Source organism: Sus scrofa, chromosome 2 (assembly GCF_054392235.1).
Source record: "Sus scrofa isolate SSC_HxYL_T2T_F1_AM1 chromosome 2, Sscrofa_HxYL_maternal_Yorkshire_Landrace_v2.0, whole genome shotgun sequence".
In the NCBI taxonomy this organism is placed as follows: Eukaryota; Metazoa; Chordata; class Mammalia; order Artiodactyla; family Suidae; genus Sus; species Sus scrofa.
In genome coordinates, this window is record NC_139384.1 from 152,188,445 (window position 1) to 152,207,902 (window position 19,458).

At 47.1% G+C, this 19,458-nt stretch overlaps 1 protein-coding gene and 1 pseudogene across 7 annotated transcripts in view; one reads left to right on the forward strand and one right to left on the reverse strand.

Moving 5' to 3' along the window:
* NRG2 (neuregulin 2) overlaps positions 1–19,458 on the reverse strand; it is a 162,516-nt gene that overhangs the window by 61,128 nt on the left and 81,930 nt on the right. The gene's annotated exons all lie outside the window — the stretch shown is intronic.
* LOC146405781 (small ribosomal subunit protein eS26 pseudogene) lies at positions 13,807–14,171 on the forward strand (annotated as a pseudogene).

Sequence of the window (19,458 nt, forward strand, 5' to 3'; positions counted from 1 at the left end):
ATTTCAGATGATCTACTTAAAATGAAAAGATCACGGGAACGTTTGTATCGCCAAGTTGAGCTGCGAGGACAGGAGAGATGGCTCTGGACGACAGGACAGCCTGGTCCAAGGCGTAGACTGCGAACTGGCAGGATAGGCTCAGAGAATGATGACTATTCCAGCTTGACTGACACGGAAGACACAGGGTGTCATGAGAGAGAAGGCTGGGCGAGGTGGGTGAGAATGGGACAGCTCGGAGAGCTCTTGGAGCTCATGCCAAAGACATGAGAGGACACAGAAGGTCTCTGAGCAAGGAGGGGACCCAAGCCCAGCTCTCCTTTCGGAGGCTCCCCTGGCAGCAACATGCAGGGCAGAATGGAGCGGGAGGAGCCTGGAGGCAGCGAGATGGAGCAGAGCAAAATTTCCCCACGATGGGCCGCAGCCACCTGCTCCAGCCTCACTGGGGGCCTTCCCGTGAAGGCGGCGTGCCTGAGCCCATCCACGACACTCAGAGTTACAGTCCCGGGGGTGGGGCCAGACTTGGTATTTGTAGCTCTGCTGGTGCAGATGGCATATGAAACACACTTGGAGAAAAATTGGCCCTAGAGAATCCAGTCCCCACTGCTCAGCTTGGCATTTAGAGTTTTCTGCAACCTGTCCCCACAACTCTATTTTTAAAGGTAATTGAGACATAATTCACATACCAGGCAAATGACCCTTTTCAAGTACACAGCTCACTGGGTCTTTTTTTGAGGGGGAGGTATATTCAGAGTTGTGTAATCATCATTACAATTAATATTAGAATATCTTCATTACCCCTAAAAGCCTGTACGCTAGCACCCCTCGCCCCCAATCCCCTGTAGCCCTAAGCAGCCACTGATCAACTTTATGTCTCTATGGATTTGCATATTCTGGATATTTGCCAGAGGATAGAATAATGTATGGTCTTTTGTGTCTGGCTTCTTCCACCTAGCATAATATTTGCAGGTTCGTCTCTATGGTAGCATGTACCAGAGCTTCATTCTTTTTAAGAGCTGAATAGTATTCCATTGTGTGGTACCGCATTTCCCCAGTGATGGGGTGCTGGACGTTTGGATTTTCTACTTTCTGGCTGTTATGAGTAATGTTTCTACGAACACCTGTGTACACATTTCTGTGTGGATGTATGCTTTAATGTATCTGGGGTGTATACCTATTTGCGAGTGGGATTTCTGGGTCATGTGGTACCTCTCTAACTTTGGGGGAAGTAACAGATTGCTTTCCAAAGAGGCGGAATCTTTGTACATCCTCACCAGCATTTACGACGGTTCCAGTGGCTCCATGTCTTCATCAACACTTGCCATTATCTGACTTTTTTGATTTTGGCTCCCCTGGGAGGTGTGAAATGGCATCTCACTGTATCTCACTATGGTTTTTTAAAGTAGCTTTATTGAGATATACTTCACACACCATACGATTCACCCATTTATATGTTTCAATAGGAATATTAAATTATTTCATTGTGGTGTTGACTTGCATTTCCCTGATGAATAATGACACTGAGAATCTTTTCTGATGCATGTTGGCCATTTGTGTTTCTTCTTTGGAGAAATGTCTATTCAGATCCTTTACTCACTTTGCATTGGGTCATTTATCTTTTTATAATTGAGTTGTAAGGGTTCTTTATGGATTACAGACACATGTCCCTTATAAGACATATGACTGGCAAACATTTTCTCCCAACCTTTGGGTTGTCGTTCACTTCTTAATAGTGTCCTCTGAAACAGAAAACTTCGTAATTTTTTTTTTGCTATTTCTTTGGGCCGCTTCTGCGGCATGTGGAGGTTCCCAGGCTAGGGGTCTAATCGGAGCTGTAGCCGCTGGCCTACGCCAGAGCCACAGCAATGCACGATCCGAGCCGCGTCTGCAACCTACACCACAGCTCATGGCAACGCCGGATCGTTAACCCACTGAGCAAGGGCAGGGACCGAACCCGCAACCTCATGGTTCCTAGTTGGATTCGTTAACCACTGCGCCACGACGGGAACTCCAAACTTTGTAATTTTGATGAATTCTTATTGACCTCATTTTTCTTTGGTTGCTTGTACTTCAGGTATCTTTTTAAAAGAAACCATTACCTAATCCAAGGTCGCGAAGATTTATGCCTGTTTTTCCTTCTAAGAGTTTTGTATTTTTAGCGCTCTTACATTTTTATCTTTGATCCAGGTTGAGTTAATTTTTGTATATGGTGCAAGCTATTCTTTTCCATGTGGGTACCCAGTTGTCCCAACACCCTTGTTATAGGGATATAATTGCATTTTTCATCAGGTCCTCTCTGTGATTCTTCTGTGGACTGTAGTCAGAGAACCACTGGGTTAAAAGGATAGAGAACTGAGCAGGCCAGGGCTGGAAGGGCTCACTCTTTGGTGGTCATATTGAGAACTGAGATAAAAGGACAGATGAAAGGGATGAAGGAAATGGTAATGTAAGGTGACACAATGGCTGTCGTGACCGATACAAAGCCAAAGATGATGACGACATGATTACACCTGCTCTTCGTGCCCTTTAACAGCTAAAAACATGTATCCACATCCTTGTCTTATTCCGTCCTCTTAGTGAGGCAGAGGGGCCATTACCACCTCCCTAAAACAAGTGAGGAAACGGAGGGTCCAAGATGTGCCTAGTAAGCAGCCAAGACAAGGCTGAGACTCTGAACATCAATGACTAGAAACTGATGGAAGCAGGGCCAGTGGGAGGCAGAGCTGCTTGAGCTGTTCAGACGGGGTGGAGGTGGGCTGTCAGCGGGACATGACCAGCAGCGCCAGAGAAGGGTGGAAGATAAGTCTGAGGAGTCACTGTGGAAGGGCGTGAAGACTGTCATCAGGGCAGGCCAGCCGGCCAGGGAGAAGGGGTGGATGGGGAAGAGGAAGCCTGAAGCGGGCACCTGTGGAAAGAGACCTCGAGTTGGAGGCCAGGAAGAACTCGCCAGTGTAAGATGCCAGCAGCACAGTGGGTGGGAAAAGAGAAGCCTTTTCTGAACATAGGGTGGGTCAACCAGGAGGAAAATTGCATGACTAGCCCGGAGGGAGAACACTTGGCAAGGGCAAGGTGGGTGCGTGGAGGGGAGGGGCCCGGGGGACACATCACAGATGTTTGTTTCGAAGCTTTGGTCAATGAATCACATTTCAGTGCTTGATGGGACTTTGTTACTTGAAGGCAACACTTGTTGAGTCATTTTATAAAACAAATAATCACTAACCAATTAACACTATCTATCATGGTCTCAGAGGATTTTTCGCATAAAAGTTTTGCTTGAAGTTAGCTATGTCTGCCCACAAAAGGGATGGCAATGTGCTTCTGAAAGGATTGCCCCTCCCAGGGCAGAGGAGCCAGGCCAGGTTAAGCAAGCAGCTCTGTGTGTTTTGTTGGAGCTTATGTTAAAAGTAACATATGGGGAAGGGGAATGGCAGGGACGGGACCACTCACCCTCCCGCCTGCATAACCCACTGGGCACCACGTGGCTCTGTGTTACTAAAAGCAAGAAGCGGTTGCCAGGACCCGGTCCTTATGCGTAGCTTGTACGCCTTAGCTGCTGGAGAAAAGGATCCTCAAGGTTCCCTGAATCTCTGTAGCGAGATGATACCCTGGAGAGAGGAGGGACCAGGGGTGTGACAAGATGGGCAAAGCAGTGGTGGAGCGATCAGGCCTCTGGAGAAGGGTACCGGGTACTCTCTTGTTCCACGTCTTAGCCCTCAGGGGTTTAGCTTGTGTCGGGGTAGAGGTGGGGGGCGAGTTACATGGCTAAGTGCCGAGCTTTGTGATAGTTTGGTTCTACTGAGCAGGACTCTCTGAGCACCTAATACAAGCAAGCCAAGCACAGTGCAGGGGCCAGTGATGCTGAAGACAGTCTGGTCTCGAGGAGCTCACAAGTGCCATGTAACAGACAAGAGATGGGGTCTCTCGTCCATACATGGCACACACATATTTGTGGAAACAAAATTGAATCAAAATGTACAATGCAGGGCTCTACAAGACATGCAATGAATACTAGGGATTAGTACACCAGGGAATACTAGGTAACAAGTATGTTGGCTCTGTCAGCATACGAAGTTTGTAAATAAAATACAGCAATTAAACAGGGCAGAGACTGTGCCAGAGACAGCTGTGTGAGGCTCTCAGCCCACATCCAGCGATTATGGAGGGCAGTAAGGATTTACCTGTTTGTTGCACAAGTTTTCTTCCCGTAAACTGACTTAGTTTTATAACAAAAATGAGTGGTCTGGCAAATAAGTGCTATAGAACTGTGAAGCATGGAGTGGTCACAGGAGACCGAGACTACAGCTGGGCCTGGAGGGATGGGTAAAATTCTCCCAAGCCAAAGAGGGGAGGGAACATACCAAACAGGGAGAATGCCATCTGCAAGGGTTCAGAGGCAGGAATGTACTGACTACGGCAAAGCAAGGTGAGCAAACCAGCTTAGCCTGGAAAGGTAGAGGTAGACCAGTTGTTGAGGGCTTACACCAATCAGGTGTCTGGATTCTCTTTTATAGGCTAAGGAGAGTTGCTGAGTGTATTGGGCAGCAGTTCTCAATCTTCCCATTTGTGAGGATTAAATGAGTTAATCCAGGTAAAGTCCCTAGATCAGAGGTACATGTTTGTTTATTATTATCATCTTTGTGGCTTATCTCCCAAATAAACCATAAGTCTCCTGAGGGCAGAGATTCCATCTTTCAGAGAAAGGAGGGAAGTGGGGGGGGTTATCAGCTAACTCAGACTCACAGGGTCAGAGACGTCTTCCCAGCATTTAAAAAAAAAAAAAAAAAAAAAAAAAGCTTCTCTGAGACTTTGAAGACATTAATCAAGTACAAAGAAAGGGATATCTGGAATGGAGACTGAGCGGGGAGGGAAAGGAGACTGTTCCAGAAAGAGGAAAGAACATATCAGAAAACCCAAAGGAGACAAAGAACGTGAGACTAAAAAATGTTTAGCTACCATTCTCTGAGAAGGTTTCTGTTTTAATAGCAAATGACAAAATGGTAACAGCAAGGTTGCAAAATACAAGTTAACATACAAGAGTCAGTCACTTTCCTACATACCGGCAATCACGGGTAGAATTTGAAATTAAAAATGCACTGCCATTTGTATTAGCATCCCCCTCAAATGAAATACTTAGATATAAATCTAACAAAATGTGCATTAAACTTTGAAAGATATCAATGAAGAACTAAGTAAATGGGAAGAGATCCCATGTTCATGGATAGGAAGAACTCGATGTTGCCCAGATGCAGCTCTTCTTAACTTTATACATATGTTCAACACAACCCAATCAGACTCCCAGCAAGTTATTTTGTGGATACTGACAGACTGCTTCTAAAATTTATATGGAGAGGCAAATACCGAGAATAGCCAACCTCACATTGAAAGAAAAGACCGAAGCCACAGGACAAACATTACTCAACTTCAAGGCTTACTGTAAAGCTACATTAATCAAGACAGTGTGGTATTGCAAAAGAGTACAAATAGATCAATGGAACAGAACCCACATAAATACAATCAACTGATCTTTGACAAAGGAACAAAGGCACTATCATGGAGCAAGGATGGTTTTCTCAAAAAGTGGTGCTGGAATGAATGAACATCCACATGCAAAAAAAATCTAGGCATAGACATTACACCCTTCACTCATTGACTCAAAATGAGTGATAGATATAAATGTAAAATGCAAAACTGTAGAACTCCTAGAAGACAGCATAGAAGAAGAAAATCTAGATGACCGGGGGTTTGGTGATGACTTTCAAGACACAATACCAAAGACACAAGCCATGAAAAAAATAGTTGATAAGCTGGACTTCATTAAAATTTCTGAATGTTCTTACCACAAAAAGAAACGATAATTATGTGACATGATAGAGGTGTTAGCTAAAACTGTGGTGATAATTATATTGCAATACATTAATGTATCAACTTGACACTATTGAACCCCTCAAATGTACACATACGTCAATTATACCTCAATTTAAAAAATGAAAAAAAGAAATTTTTCTTCTGTAAAAATGTCAAGATAATGAGAAAAGCCACAGACTGAAAGAAAATATTTGCAAAAGACACATCTGATAAAGTACTGTGCTCCAAAATAACGCACTATTAAAACTCAGCAATAAGAAAACAAATCAACCTGAAAAAAAGGGGCAAAAGTCATGAACAGATACTTCACCAAAGAAGTTATACAGATGGCAAGCAAACATAATGAAAAGAGAGTCAATATCGTATGCCATCAGGGAACTGCAGATGAAAACAAGACAACCCCACTACACATCTGTAAGAATGGCCCAAATGCTGACAAGGATGTGGAGCAACAGGAACGCTCTCATTCATGGCTGGTGGGAGTGTAAGATGGTATAGCCGTTTTGGAAGGCAGTTTGGCAAGTTATTACAAAACTAAACGTGCTCTTACCATATGGCCCAGCAATTTTGCTCCATGCTATTTACCCAAATGAACTGAGTATCTATGTCCACACAAAAACCTGCGTGGGAATGTTTATGGCAGCTTTATTCATAATCACCAAAACATGGAAGCAACCAAGACGTCCTTCAATATGTGAAGAAAGAAACTGTGAAACACCCAGACAATGGACTATTACTCAGCAATAAAAAGAAATGAGCCATCAAGCCATGAAAAGACATAGGGGAACCTTAAATGCATCTTACAAAGAGAAAGAGGGCAGTCTGGAAAAGGCTACTTACTTACTGTACAATTCCAACTCTAGGATATTCTGAAAAGGGAAAACTATGGAGACAGTAAAAAAGATGAGTGGTTTCCAGGGGATACAGGGAAGGGAGGGATGAAGACTACCTGGGATTTTTAGGGCAGTGAAACTTTTTATGATGCCACAATGGGGGTACCTGTCATTACACACTTGTCAAAACCCATAGAAGGCACGGAACCAAGAGTGAACCCTGATGGAAGCTCTGGACTTTGGCTGATGTGTCAATGTAAGTTCATCAGTTGCAAACTGTGATGGGCCACGACCACGTCAACAGTGAGGAGGCTGTGAGTGTGCGGGTGAGGGGCTTATGGGAACTCTACACCCTCTGCTCAATTTTGTGCACCTAAAACTGCTCGAAAGATAAAGTTTACTAACAACAACAACAAAGCAAGTAACACCTGGGAAACACTGATCATGGCACATGATCTCTCCTTGAAATGTATCTTGTGCTCTCCAGAGGTCTCCTAGGCATGTCTGGGGAAGACAGCCCTGAAATAGGCCTGAGCACAGGGCGTATGTGAGCTACCAGGACTTGCTAAGAAACCTTGGTCAGCCTGTCCTGCTCAGCCCCTGATGAGCTCTGTGGCCTCAGAAACTACGGTCTCAGGCTCTCCCTTCTCTCCGGGGTCCAGTATCCTCCCTTTTAACAAAGAGTTTAGATGGACTTGTCCCCTCGACAAGGCCTCCTCCAGCTCTCGTGTCCTATCCCTGAGTCAAAGACCTTGGGCACTCTGGTTCTCGGGGACCCACCTTGAGAAAAAGCTTTGGAGATCAGTCTCCAAAGGCTGAACTGAGCCCAGAGCCCCGGTTGTAATTCACAAAGCCTGACAAACAAGAGACCAGCAAAATCCTGAGGGCCGATGGAATCCCCTTTGGGCCACCTGTGGGACCTCTAAGCTCCCTGAAGCGGGGCAGCAGCTCAGATATGCAGGTGGTTCCCCAGGCCCTATGACCGGGTGGCCCCGTGCTGCAGCGACATTCCTGTTGGCCATTTCCCCCTTGTGCTGGGTGCCGAGAGGGCTAGCTAGAAAGACTGGCCACGGCGGCTCCAGGGATCATGTCCTGGGCCAAGGACTCCCAGCTTCAGGATGGCGAGAGGAAGTGGAGAAGAGAGGACAGCTCAAGTGTTTCGTGTGGGTTTCCATTTCCTCTGATCAGAACCGAACTCTACCTAATAAAACCTCCCGCTGATAAATCAACTAGGTTTTCACAAGAATAAATCTTTTTGGTTTGCCAGACAATATCAAAAGGGCAAGATTTCTGGTAAATGAAAAAAAGGAAAAAAACAAAAAAACCTGAATATTTTTCTTAAGGGCAATGAATTATGCCTTCCCTGTTGTGTCCTACAGACGGAATTACTCAACCGGCTTGTTCTGTTTTAATTAACCCAGCTAATAACTTCCCTGCTGGATTCCCTTGTTCATAACTTCTTGGTCTCACATAATAACGTGTTTGTTTCTTCCTTTGTGTTCTAATGAAATGATAATAACCTTCCCTGGCATTCATTTCATCCTTAATATCCGGAGATTTCATTAATATAAACCCTCTTTCCATCTGCTCTTGCTCCCTTTTAAAGGAAATATTTCTGTGTTCTCTTTGCTTGTCTTCTTTGGGGAGGCTCAGCTAATCTCCTCTTTCCTCCAGAAAGAATCTTTCCGTCAGGCTTCCCTGGGCCGATGGGGCTTGGCACAGGCTCCACCGGCCACCTCCCTTTCCAGGGCCTCACGGATGGCTGTTCGCTGCTGCTTCTGGGACACAGAGCATCGCTCACTTGAGCCTGCTCCTCGGAGGAGGGCCAGGGCACTAAGTTGCTAACAGCTCTTGGGGCAGGGGTCGGGACGAAGCGTGAGAACGATGTTGGCGGGGGGATCTTGAGAAGAGACGGTGAGCGCTGCTTGGGGCCTCCCTGAGCCTCGGGACAGGAGCAGCGGTCGAGACCAGGGGCAGCCTGTGCAGAGGCAGCGGGAGGCAGGAGCAAGAGGCGGGACGGAGGTCAAGGAAGGCGTGAGGCTCAGCAAGCTCTGGGGACAGAGCGGGGCCCGCGGGGTCTGTCGGTTGAACAGCGACGTCCTCTGTCTGGCTGTCTTACTGTTGACCCAGGAGCTAAGTCCTGACTACAAACCAGTGTCAAGGTGGAAAAGTTCATATGGAGTGAAAGTCCTGGGTTCATGATGCTGCGGGAGAATCGACTGGTGGCTGCCTGCGCGGCACCAACGCAGTACTTCCTTGCCTGCCGTCTCCTACTGCTCTTGTGCTGTGCTGCGGGCAGAACCCACCTCTGCCCTCGAGAAGTTTCTATGCCGGTGGGAAGCTGAGACATTGCTTTCCAAAGCAGCAGCCATCGCAGATCCTTTGGGGCTGGACCTACGGAACCCTAAGGTCACAGGCAGGGACACTTGTATGTCGCCAGGTGGCTGGGAAAGGCTTCCCACCTTTCCTGGCGACTCTTTCTTTGATTGCTGCTGCTGTGTAGACCAGAAGCCTCTCCAGACCCCCTTCTATTCTGTAGATCGCCTAGACCCCCGGAGCGGGGGCCATTGCTGGAGTAGCACAGTTCAAGCCCTTGAGCCAGCCCACTGGGCGGTGCCAACACCCCTGCAGCCAAGCCAAGCCCAGGGGAGGAACCGTGCTGGGATAGGCTCCTGGTGTCTGAAGAGGACTCTGCAGAGGCCGAGGACTTGAGGGAAGAGGCAGGACACTATTCCGGTCCATCTGTCCTCAACCACCTGGCCCCCACTGCACCCTACTCCACGGGGTCTTCCAAGCGGCCATCCTTGGACACAGGGAGGCTGCACCTGCCAGCTGGCAGGGCCCATCCTTGGCACCCAGGGCACCTTCACCTTGTTTCCTTCCACCTCAACCCCTGCCACGTGCCCCTGGCAGGCACAGTAAATGTGGCCACTGCAGCCTCTGAGTCATCCCATCACCCCTGACAGGGCAGCAGGATCGGGAGACCCCAGAGCCGCCTTCTGATCCAGGGAGAGGGTAGAGCCTGGTCGGTGGGCTCCCTGCCTTTAACCATTGCCTCTGTGCTTTCTGAGCCGGGCCGAGGTGCCCATGGGGAAGGATAAGGCTACACAGGCAGTGCAAGGGCACAAGGCTCTGCAGGGAACAGTGCACACAGGGCAGGCGTGCTCGTGCGCAGTCACATGATTATAGAAGCCTGGCTCTCCGTGGCCCTCCAAAGTCGCTGCCCCTTCCCGAATCCCCCTGCTGCCCAGACGCCAGGCTGGCTGCGGCGAGTGACGGTGCTGTGCTTACGGCCTCTGCACAGTGACCAGAGGACAGAGCCGTGGCTCCCATCAAGTGGACCACGGCGTGGGAATGAGCAGGGCTCCTGTGCAGAGGCACATCTGGGCAGGAAAGCCGTCTGCCTGGGCTGTTCTGCTTTGTTCCTTTGCTGGTCTAGAAGTGATCTGCCTCCAGCCCAAAGGTGATAAGCGAATGCTCAGTCAACCCCTCCAGGGAGGGAACCTCCGCTCCCTCTACTTGGGGGGAGGTCTGATCCAAGTGGGAGCAGCGGGCCCCACCGGTGACCTGCATCCCCTGAGCTCACCTCTGAGCACATTCCATCTAGACTGTCCGCCGGGCAGCTGGACACTGCACCCTCTGTGACCGGAGAAGGAAGAGAAGCTTCCTGGCTCCTGAGGGGATGGCGCTTGGGGTCTGTGCCAGCAGCCCTCGGCCAGGGCTCCATGTCGGGATTCTTCCGCAGAGTCAAGATCCTCGTACAATCCTGTTCTAAGAGGCCAAGATAGAGCCTCATTCAAGAAGGGGTACCCGGCAAAGGTCCCAGCTGCCTCTTGAGGAGCCCATACTGGGAGAGCACATGGTGGGAGTAGCAGACTCCCCAGCCCCTCCTCCTGGGGGTACTGGGCTCGCGATGGGCCCAGATGCTTCACCTCCGCCCTACAGCCCCATCCTATTTGGATCCTCTTTGGAACCTTCACTGGGGGGCGTTCCAGGCAGCAACTCTCCCCCTCCCTCACCCCCTCCCCTCACCCCCCTCTTAACCTCCATTCCCTGCTTAGAGGCTGTAGGATCTCCCCCCCAGGAGTACAGCAGAGGGGAAAATGAAAATTATAAAAAGATCCAGCAACGCCTAAAGGACAGTACTCTCTGGCCCCACATCTCCCCCTCTCTCAGGTCCAAAGGAAGCCATCCCCAGAATGACGCCACTGACCTTGGATGGGACGGCCACCAGCTCACAGCTGTGTCTAGTCTCCCCCGGGGAGGCCAAGATGCAGCCTTTGCAGAGATGGGGTGCCAGGCCCTATTCTGCCCCCTGCCCTGGGAAAAGCCCCTTTGTCTTAGAAAACAAAACCGTCTCAGCCCTCATCTTGTCACCCCACTGCCTGCCCTGGACTCCTCCCCGGCCGGCCAAAGGCAAGAGACACAAAGGAGCCCTCGTCACCCCCCGCCAGCCTGTCCTGCCCCAGGCCCCCTGCCGTGGCCAACACTCTGATGACTGGAGCAGCCATCGTGACGAAACGGGAAAGATGATGAGATGGGCGTGAATGCGCCCCGGGTCCCATCATGACGCCAAGCTCTGGCGCGTGGCTAGTTCACAGCAGCGAAGCCAGCCGTCCGGACAGAGTCTCCACTTTTCTGCTAAAATGAACTCTGGGGGCCACCTCCTTCCTGGACATCTCCCCTCCCAGGTCTCCCTCTCCCAGGCCCCCTCTTCCTCTTGGTGTCCCCAGCTTTCTGAAGGCTGTGTCTCTCTCACCCTCAGTGATGGACTCTTGCTTTTTCTCGCACTCTGTCTGTGTAAGCGCGTCTCAGGATTCTTCCCGCAGCTCATTCATCCACTCAGTTACCCCTCTCTTCCTCGAGGATGTGAGAGCGGCCAGGTACTGGGCTGGCCATTGGAATACTCACTCCCCTCCCGCGGCCTTCCGCAACCCTCACGGCGACAGCCACGGCTCCTCCTAGGACACCCAAGTGAGTTTCCCACCCCGGCCTCTTCTGATGGTTGAGTCTTAGGTTCTGAACTCCAGCTGGATCCTGGAAGATGGAGCTCAGAAGCTGCAAATCACTCTTATCTTCTCCTAGAGCCTGCTCGTGACCTGCCTCAGCATTTTCTTGGCCACTGCAGCGGACACTCAGCGTTGTCTGTGACCCCCTTGGTGTCACGTTCAGCCCCTGGCTGTGTCTGGCAAATTCTGCCAGCATGATGTCCGTCTCACACCGCTTCCTCTCTCCTCATCGCTACCGCTGCAGTCAAGCCTCCCAGAGTCTCCCACCTTCCCTGCTGCGTGCTGGCTCTCTCGTCGCCATCCCCCCAAAAGTCCCACAGAACGTTGCCAGATGAAACCTTCCCCAAAGCTTTTATCTTGTCACTCCTCTGCTCAAAGTAGGGTCCCTTGAGTAGCAGCCACATCCTCTGGCCTGCCACTCAAGGCGTCCGTATTGTGTCTGTTCTGATGGTTCTGTCCACCTGCTTCTCAACCACACCCTGCTCCTTCCTAGCGATGCTTCTTCTGGCCCCTTGGCTCCTGATGCCATCTCTTCCATCTCTGAACCCAGGCATCCCTAAAGAACGGGACCAGATGCTGCATCCCGCCTCCCACCATCCTGATTCCCGTGGCCTCACTGACCTGATGAGACTGTGATCTTTAACTCCAAGGGCCCCTTTCTGCTCCTCACCGCCCTCCCAGCACCTAACACGGGGGGTGTTCATGGTGCTTGTCAGATGACGCCGAATAGACCTCTCGCTTCCTGAGGAAGGCGGGAGAATAAGTGAGATTAGGGTGCGGCTGGGAGGCCGCAGAAGGAAGGTGGGAATGTGGTCCCAGCTGGACGGAAGCGTCTGGCAAGCAGAGAAGCCACACCTCCAGCCAAGTACCAAGGAAATGGCACCCCAGGAGGCCCCTCGTGGGTTTTTCTCAAAATGTTGTTCGCCTCGGGATTGCTTCTCCTCTTTATCAAGACAGTGGCTACCCTCACTTCTCAGGGCCCCTCCATCCCTCAGACGCCTTCCTCCGATGGCGCCCGGCACCTGCCGAGTCCCTCACACGTCAGCCTTCCCTTCAGCTCTGGGTCATTCTGTCAGTGAGCAGGGTCGCCTCCATATTCCAGTTGATTCTGACTCTACCTGGAGGATAAAGGGTGAAAAGCAGCAGCGGGGCCCTTTACCGCTCATTTGTTTGACTGCATCCTGGCACCTGGTATGAGCCATTTCAACGTAATTCCTAACTCAAGATCTGCCCCTCAGCTTCTGAGAGGGCATCTGTATGGACACGTTGGTAGGGTCATTTGTGGGCAAACCAGGATTAGTGTGTGTTCCCAAAGCCCCTTCTCCCCCTTTCCTGAAAATGTCCCATTCCGAGTCATGACTGTATATACTCGCTCTCAGACGGAACCAAAGACCCAGCTTAAAGCAGATCCGGTGTCTTTGTACATACTCGCTGTGTCATACCTTCCCCAGGGAAAGGGAGGCAGATGGATTAAAAAAGTTTCCTCTCCCAGTCTGTGGATGCTCGAGTAACCCGGCAGCGCAGAGGTGACTGCGTCTATAGGGCGCTGAAGGCACGCTGATGCCGAAAGGGTCCCTGCAAAGAGATGGTTCGTGGCTGGTCTGTTTCCGCCATGTATAGGGTAGGTTTGGAAAAAGATTCAACGAAGACAACCAAACCCCTCTAGGTCTCAGAGATAGCAAAGGAGCAGAGTTCAGTTCAAACTTTGACCCAGCTTCCCTCTGGTTTGTGTCTCTCTCCTCCCAGCAGGAGGGCTGCTTTCCATCTCTACCGAACACGCTTCTGCTTCTGCTGACCCAGTGCCATGCCTCGCTGGCTTCCGGACACTCCGTGTCTGCTGCTGGCCTTGCTCAGGGCCCTGCTTGGCCAGATTGGCCAGGGAAAGCCCCTAAGGGGACAGCAAGGGCCAGGTGGGCTGCCAGGGAGGGGTGAGGGGAGTGGCAGCCCCTGGGTGGATCCTGATGGGAAGGGTGGCCTGCGCTACAGCAGTGACAAGAGCTTTCGAGAAGGAGGAGCCAGCAGAGCCCATCCAAAGAACAAACAGGGGTGTCCGGGTCTGTTGTACAGGGTGACACCTGGACTGGTGGCCAGCGAAGAGCCAAGCATCTTCGCTTCCAAGATGACCAAGAAAAGAAGGAACAAGGGCTGTGCCCAAAAGGGGCGTGGCCACGTGTAGCCTATTCACTGCACCAACCCTGCCCAACGCGTGCCCCAGAGTAAGGCCATTAAAAAGGTCGTCATGGGAAACATTGCAGAGGCCGAGGCGGTCAGGGACACTTCCTAAGCGAGTGTTTTCATGCCTACGTGCTTCCCAGGCTGTACGTGAAACGGCATCATTGCGTGAGTTGTACCATTCAGAGCAAGGTAGTCAGCAATGGTTCTCGGGGAAGCCTGGAAGGATCGAACACCTCCACCCCGATCTAGACCTGCAGGCGCTGCCCCACGACCTCCACCAAAGCCCATGTAAGGAGCTGGGTCCTTTAGAGGCTGAAGGAGTTCTATCCTTTCAAAAGACAATAAAATGGAGACTATGCTTAAAAAAAAAAAAAAAAAAAAAAAGCAAGAGGTTATATGTCCAACTAGAGCAAAAAGCCAAGGGCACAGAGGCTCTTAATCAGATGGTGCAAGTCGGAATGCCAGCCTAGTCACTGAGCCTCAGAGGCAGGTCACTTTGGATCGACCGCCTGACCCTCTGGCGTAGTTTCCTCATCTGTAAAATGAGGAAACCCACATCCACCTTACAAGCTTGTTGTAAAGACGAGATGAAACGATAATATAAAGTGCCCAAGCCAAGGTGTCACACAGAAGGAACTCAATTTGCTGATATTCTAGAGGGAATTAAAAAAAAAAATCCCAATCCTGGAGGAGTTTTGAATCTAGCTGGCCACAGAAATGACCCGAACATTAGCCAACAAAGAGGATGTGATCAAGCCTTTGATTGTGGGGCACAAATCGAAATGCAGCAGCTCAGAGATGAACAAGCTCTCCGAGGCTCACGGTCCTCAGGCACGTGCATCTGGAAAGGTGGGATGAGAGTAGGTCCTTGAGAGCAGGGTATGGAAGGACAAGGTGGAGAAGAGGCCTTTCCCTGTTCCCAGGCCGGAGGGGAAATGCTGGAGCCAAGGTCAAGGAGGGAAGCCCAGTGGGTCAAGTACGATTCTGTCATTTCAAAGAAGGACAGGTGGGGGGAGATAAAGTCTGGAGGCCGTATCAGGTGCTGGGCGTACAGGATGCAGGATAATTCTGGTGTGTGAAGCAAGCCATGCAGCAGGTGCTATTATAGCTCTCGTGTATACACTGTTGTCATCTATATGGAGGGACGCTGGTTTCAATCTGCCAAAAATTTAAATGCATGTATCCTTTGATCAATGCATGTGTCCTGTATAGGAATTAGTGCATGTATCCTTTACAGGAATTACTGTTAATTGATAATCTTAACAGCAAAACCCTGGAAATAACTATCCCCTAGATCAAAAAACCCCAATGCACCACTCCCTTCTGGACATAAGGGTTCTTTATATAGTGTAGGCATAATTCCTTTGTTAGATAGGTTTTGAATATTTTTTTTTCCAATCTGGTTGGCCTTTTCAATTTCATAACACTAATCTAAAAAGGAGTCTTAAATTTTGAAGTCGAATTTATTTTTCCTTTCTGTTTCATATTTTTGAGTGCTGTTTAAGAGATCTTTGCCAAACTCAAGTTCACTAAGAATTTCTTCTGTGTTTACGTCTTAGAAGTTTTAGCTCTTATGTTTAAGTCTATGATCTATTTTGAGCAAATTTTTTTTAATGGCGTGAGGCAAGATCAGGTTTCATTTTTTTTTTTTTTTTTTGGCATTCGGTTTCTAATTGTTTCGGCACCTTTTGTTGAAGAAAAAAATCACTTCCCCTTAAGAATTCCTTTGACTTGCTTAAGGCCTTTGTTAAAACTTCATTTATCGTATCTGTGTAGATCTATTTCTGGATACTCTCTTGTGTTCTACATGTTTATTTTTGTGCCACTATCACACTGTCTTGGTTATTGTAGCTTTATAATAAGTTTATAAGAAAGATGTCTATAAGAAATCCAAGTTGTGAAAGGTTTCCAACTTTTTTCTTTTTCAAAATTGCTTTGACTATTTTGGGTGCATTGCATTTCCACATACATATTAGAAATAAGCTTGTCAGCTTCTACTAAAAAGCCTGCTGGGATTTTGATTAGGATTTCATTGAATCCATGGATCACTTTACAGAGAATTTACATCTTAGTATTGCGTCTCCTGTTCCATGAACACAATATATCACAATTTACTCAGATCTTATTTTTTCCCCAGCGGTGTTTCAGTGTGTAGTCGTATGCATCTTTTGTCAAAGTTTTCCCTAAGTTTTTCATATTTATGCTATTGCAAGTGGTGGTGTTTAAGTTTCAGTTCTGTTAGGGAATGTTGGTATTACCCCGAATAAAATTCCCTTGTGTCCTGGATAATCACTCCTTGAAGATAGAGTCATCTTTGATTTTTGTATAATGATGATGTATCCTGCAAATGAACTCACTTATCCTGGAAGCTTTTTTTGTAGTTTCCTTAGAATTTTCTACATAGGCAACCCTGTTGCTGTGTATAAAGACTGTTTTTCTTTTCTTTTCTGATCTATACAACTTTTTTTCCTCTTGTTTTTTTGCAATGTTGAGTGAAAGTGACAAAAGCAGACATCCTTGCCTTGTTTTATTCCCAATCTTATGGCAAAAGCTTTTAATATTTCACTGTCAAGTATGATGTCAGCTCTAGGTTTTTTGTAGATGTCCTATATCAAAGTGAGGAAGTTCCCTTTTGTTCGTTGAAAGGTTTTGTCATGAATACTTGTCAGATTCCATCAAATGCTGTTCTACATCTGTGGAGCTGATCGTTTTGTTTGTTAATAGAGTTAACTACATTAATTTTCTAAGGTTAAAACAATCTTACACTCCTGGGATAAACACTGCTTGGTCCTTCAAGATACTGATTTTTCTAAATATAATTAATACACTTGTGTTTATGGTTGTGAGGGATTTTTTTTTTTTTTTTTTTTGTCTTTTTGCTATTTCTTGGGCCGCTCCTGTGGCATATGGAGGTTCCCAGGCTAGGGGTCGAATCGGAGCTGTAGCCACCGGCCTAAGCCAGAGCCACAGCAACGCGGGATCCGAGCCGTGTCTGCAACCTACACTGCAAGCAGCTCACGGCAATGCCGGATCATTAACCCACTGAGCAAGGGCAGGGACTGAACCCGCAACCTCATGGTTCCTAGTTGGATTCGTTAACCACTGCGCCACGATGGGAACTCCGATTGTGAGGGATCTTGATCTGTAGTTTTCTTTTCCTCATGTCTTTGTTTGATTTTGGTATCAGGACAGTACCAGCGTCATAGAATGGGTTGGGAAGTGTTCCGTTGGCTTCTCTTCTTTGCAAAGGTTAAATTCCAAAGCCTTTCAGGGATTGAGTGACTGAGGTGGTTTTTCTTGGTTAGAAGGATTTCTATGTCAGCTCTGAGCTCAACAAATCACCGTAAAACTTTACTACTGTTAAGCCACCAAAATGTTGTATGGTGGGAGAAGTTAATATATTCAGCTCTTATTTCTGACAGAAACTCACAGAAGTGCACTAGTGAAGTTCCCAAGAGTGTATATCCTTAGATCTATACCTATTTCTGTAAAGATACAAAGTTCTCTGTTGTCACTACTGGTTGAACAGCACATGGCAGATTAAAACACTGTCCTCAGAGTACTTGCCAGTGACTCATGCAATGAAAAACTATAAGCTGTAAACACCATTAACATTTTAAGGAGCTGTGTAATTTGCCCAACGAAGGCTTTTCTGTTTGATACATGTTTTTGGCATCAGCAGTTACAGCACATCTTAGCAGATTCCACTTCAGGTTGCACTGAATTCACGTTTTCTCGACTATTCTCGTCGATAGTTGCTCTGTGCAGACCGTCCTTTGAGGCTCATTCTTCAGTCACTTCGTCCTTGGCATCCATTCCTTGAATAAACAATAATAACTGTCCAGTATCATTAACGCCATCACCTCATCCAGAGCCAAGGAAAACCACTTGAAATCGTTTGCCTTGTCTTTGAGTTTACTGTTTATGTTGCTCCTAATGTCCTTAGCTCTTTGAACAACTGTTTTTGCCGAAAGGCTAAATAGTCTTAAGGGAGTTTATTTTCTCCGGACACATTCTTTGGTTGCTACAGTCAAACACGATTTAATTAACTCGCCCTTTGTAAACAGCCTTCCTTGCTTTACTAACAAAGGAGCCACTTGGAAACTTCCTTTGGAGCCTGATTTTCATTTTTTATTTTTGTGAAGAATTCTCCGGTAATGAGATTTCATTTTAAATTTTCCAATTTTTCCAACCAGGGCTTTGCTGTGAATTGGGGGTATTGTGACGAATTAGTTTAGTGGTGATGATGTCTATTCTTTTAGCAGAGCTATAGTGTTGTTACATAATAAATGAGTCTTTGTCATTTAATTTGATAACAAAATAATCCACAGTCCTCATTGGCCTCAAAAGTCTGACATTCAAAGTCTCCACTTGTCTATTCTTGTTTTGACATGAGTGTGCACTGGTAATAAAAAAAAATTTGGTTAGAGTTCCCGTCGTGGCCCAGTGGTTAATGAATCCCAATAGGAACCATGAGGTTGCAGGTTTGATCCCTGGCCTCACTCAGTGGGTTAAGGATCCGGTGTTGCTGTGAGCTGTGGTGTAGGTCGCAGATGTGGCTTGGATCCCAAGTTGCTGTGGCTCTGGCGTAGGCCAGTGGCTGCAGCTCCGATTCAACCCCTAGCCTGGGAACCTCCATATGCTGTGTGTGCGGCCCTAAAAAGACCAAAATAAATAAATAAATAAATAATAAATAAATAATAAAATTTTGTAGAACAGTTAGCCACTGTCACTGGAAACACTGAAGCTAAAAGTGCATCACCGTGATTTGTAGTGGAGTAAAGTGACGACAGTATCATACATGGTCTTTATTGCAGCTACTCGATTCTGTTATCAAAGTGTGAAAAACAGCCAGGGACAATATACAAGCAAGTGGGTGTGGCTCTCCATTCCAAAATTTGAATTTCATAAAATTTTCATATGTCACAAATATTCTTTGATTTTTTTTTTCAACTGTGAAAAAAATGTATAGCTAAGAAAAATAAAAGCATCCAGATTGGAAAGGAAATAGTAAACTATTTCTATTTACAGATAACATGCTCTTGTATATAGAAAATCTTAAAGAATTCACTAAAAAAAATTTAGAATAAATGAGTTCAGCAAGGCTATAGGATACAAGGAATATATTCCTTATATTTGTAAGAATAATATATATCATTTTTATAGTCTGCATTCTATAATATATTACAAAGTATAATTTCTATATACGTGCCATAAACCATCCAAAAATGAAATTAAGAAAACAACTTACTTTATAATAACATCCAAAAGAATAAAATATGTAGGAATAAGTTTTATAAATAAAGTGTAAAACTTACTCTCAAAATTACCATTGTTGAAATAAGAACTAAATGCAGGGAAATATTTCTTATGCTCATAAATCAGAAGACTTAATATTGTTAAGATGACAATCCTCTCTAACTCCATGAAGAAAGCTTATAATTCAATTAAAAATGAGCAATTTAAAATGGGCAACAAAAAACCAACCTGATCATAAAAAATGGGCAAAGGACTTTTAACAGTCATTTTGCCAAAGGAGAGACAAAGGGCCAATAAGTCCATGAAAAGATGTTCAACAT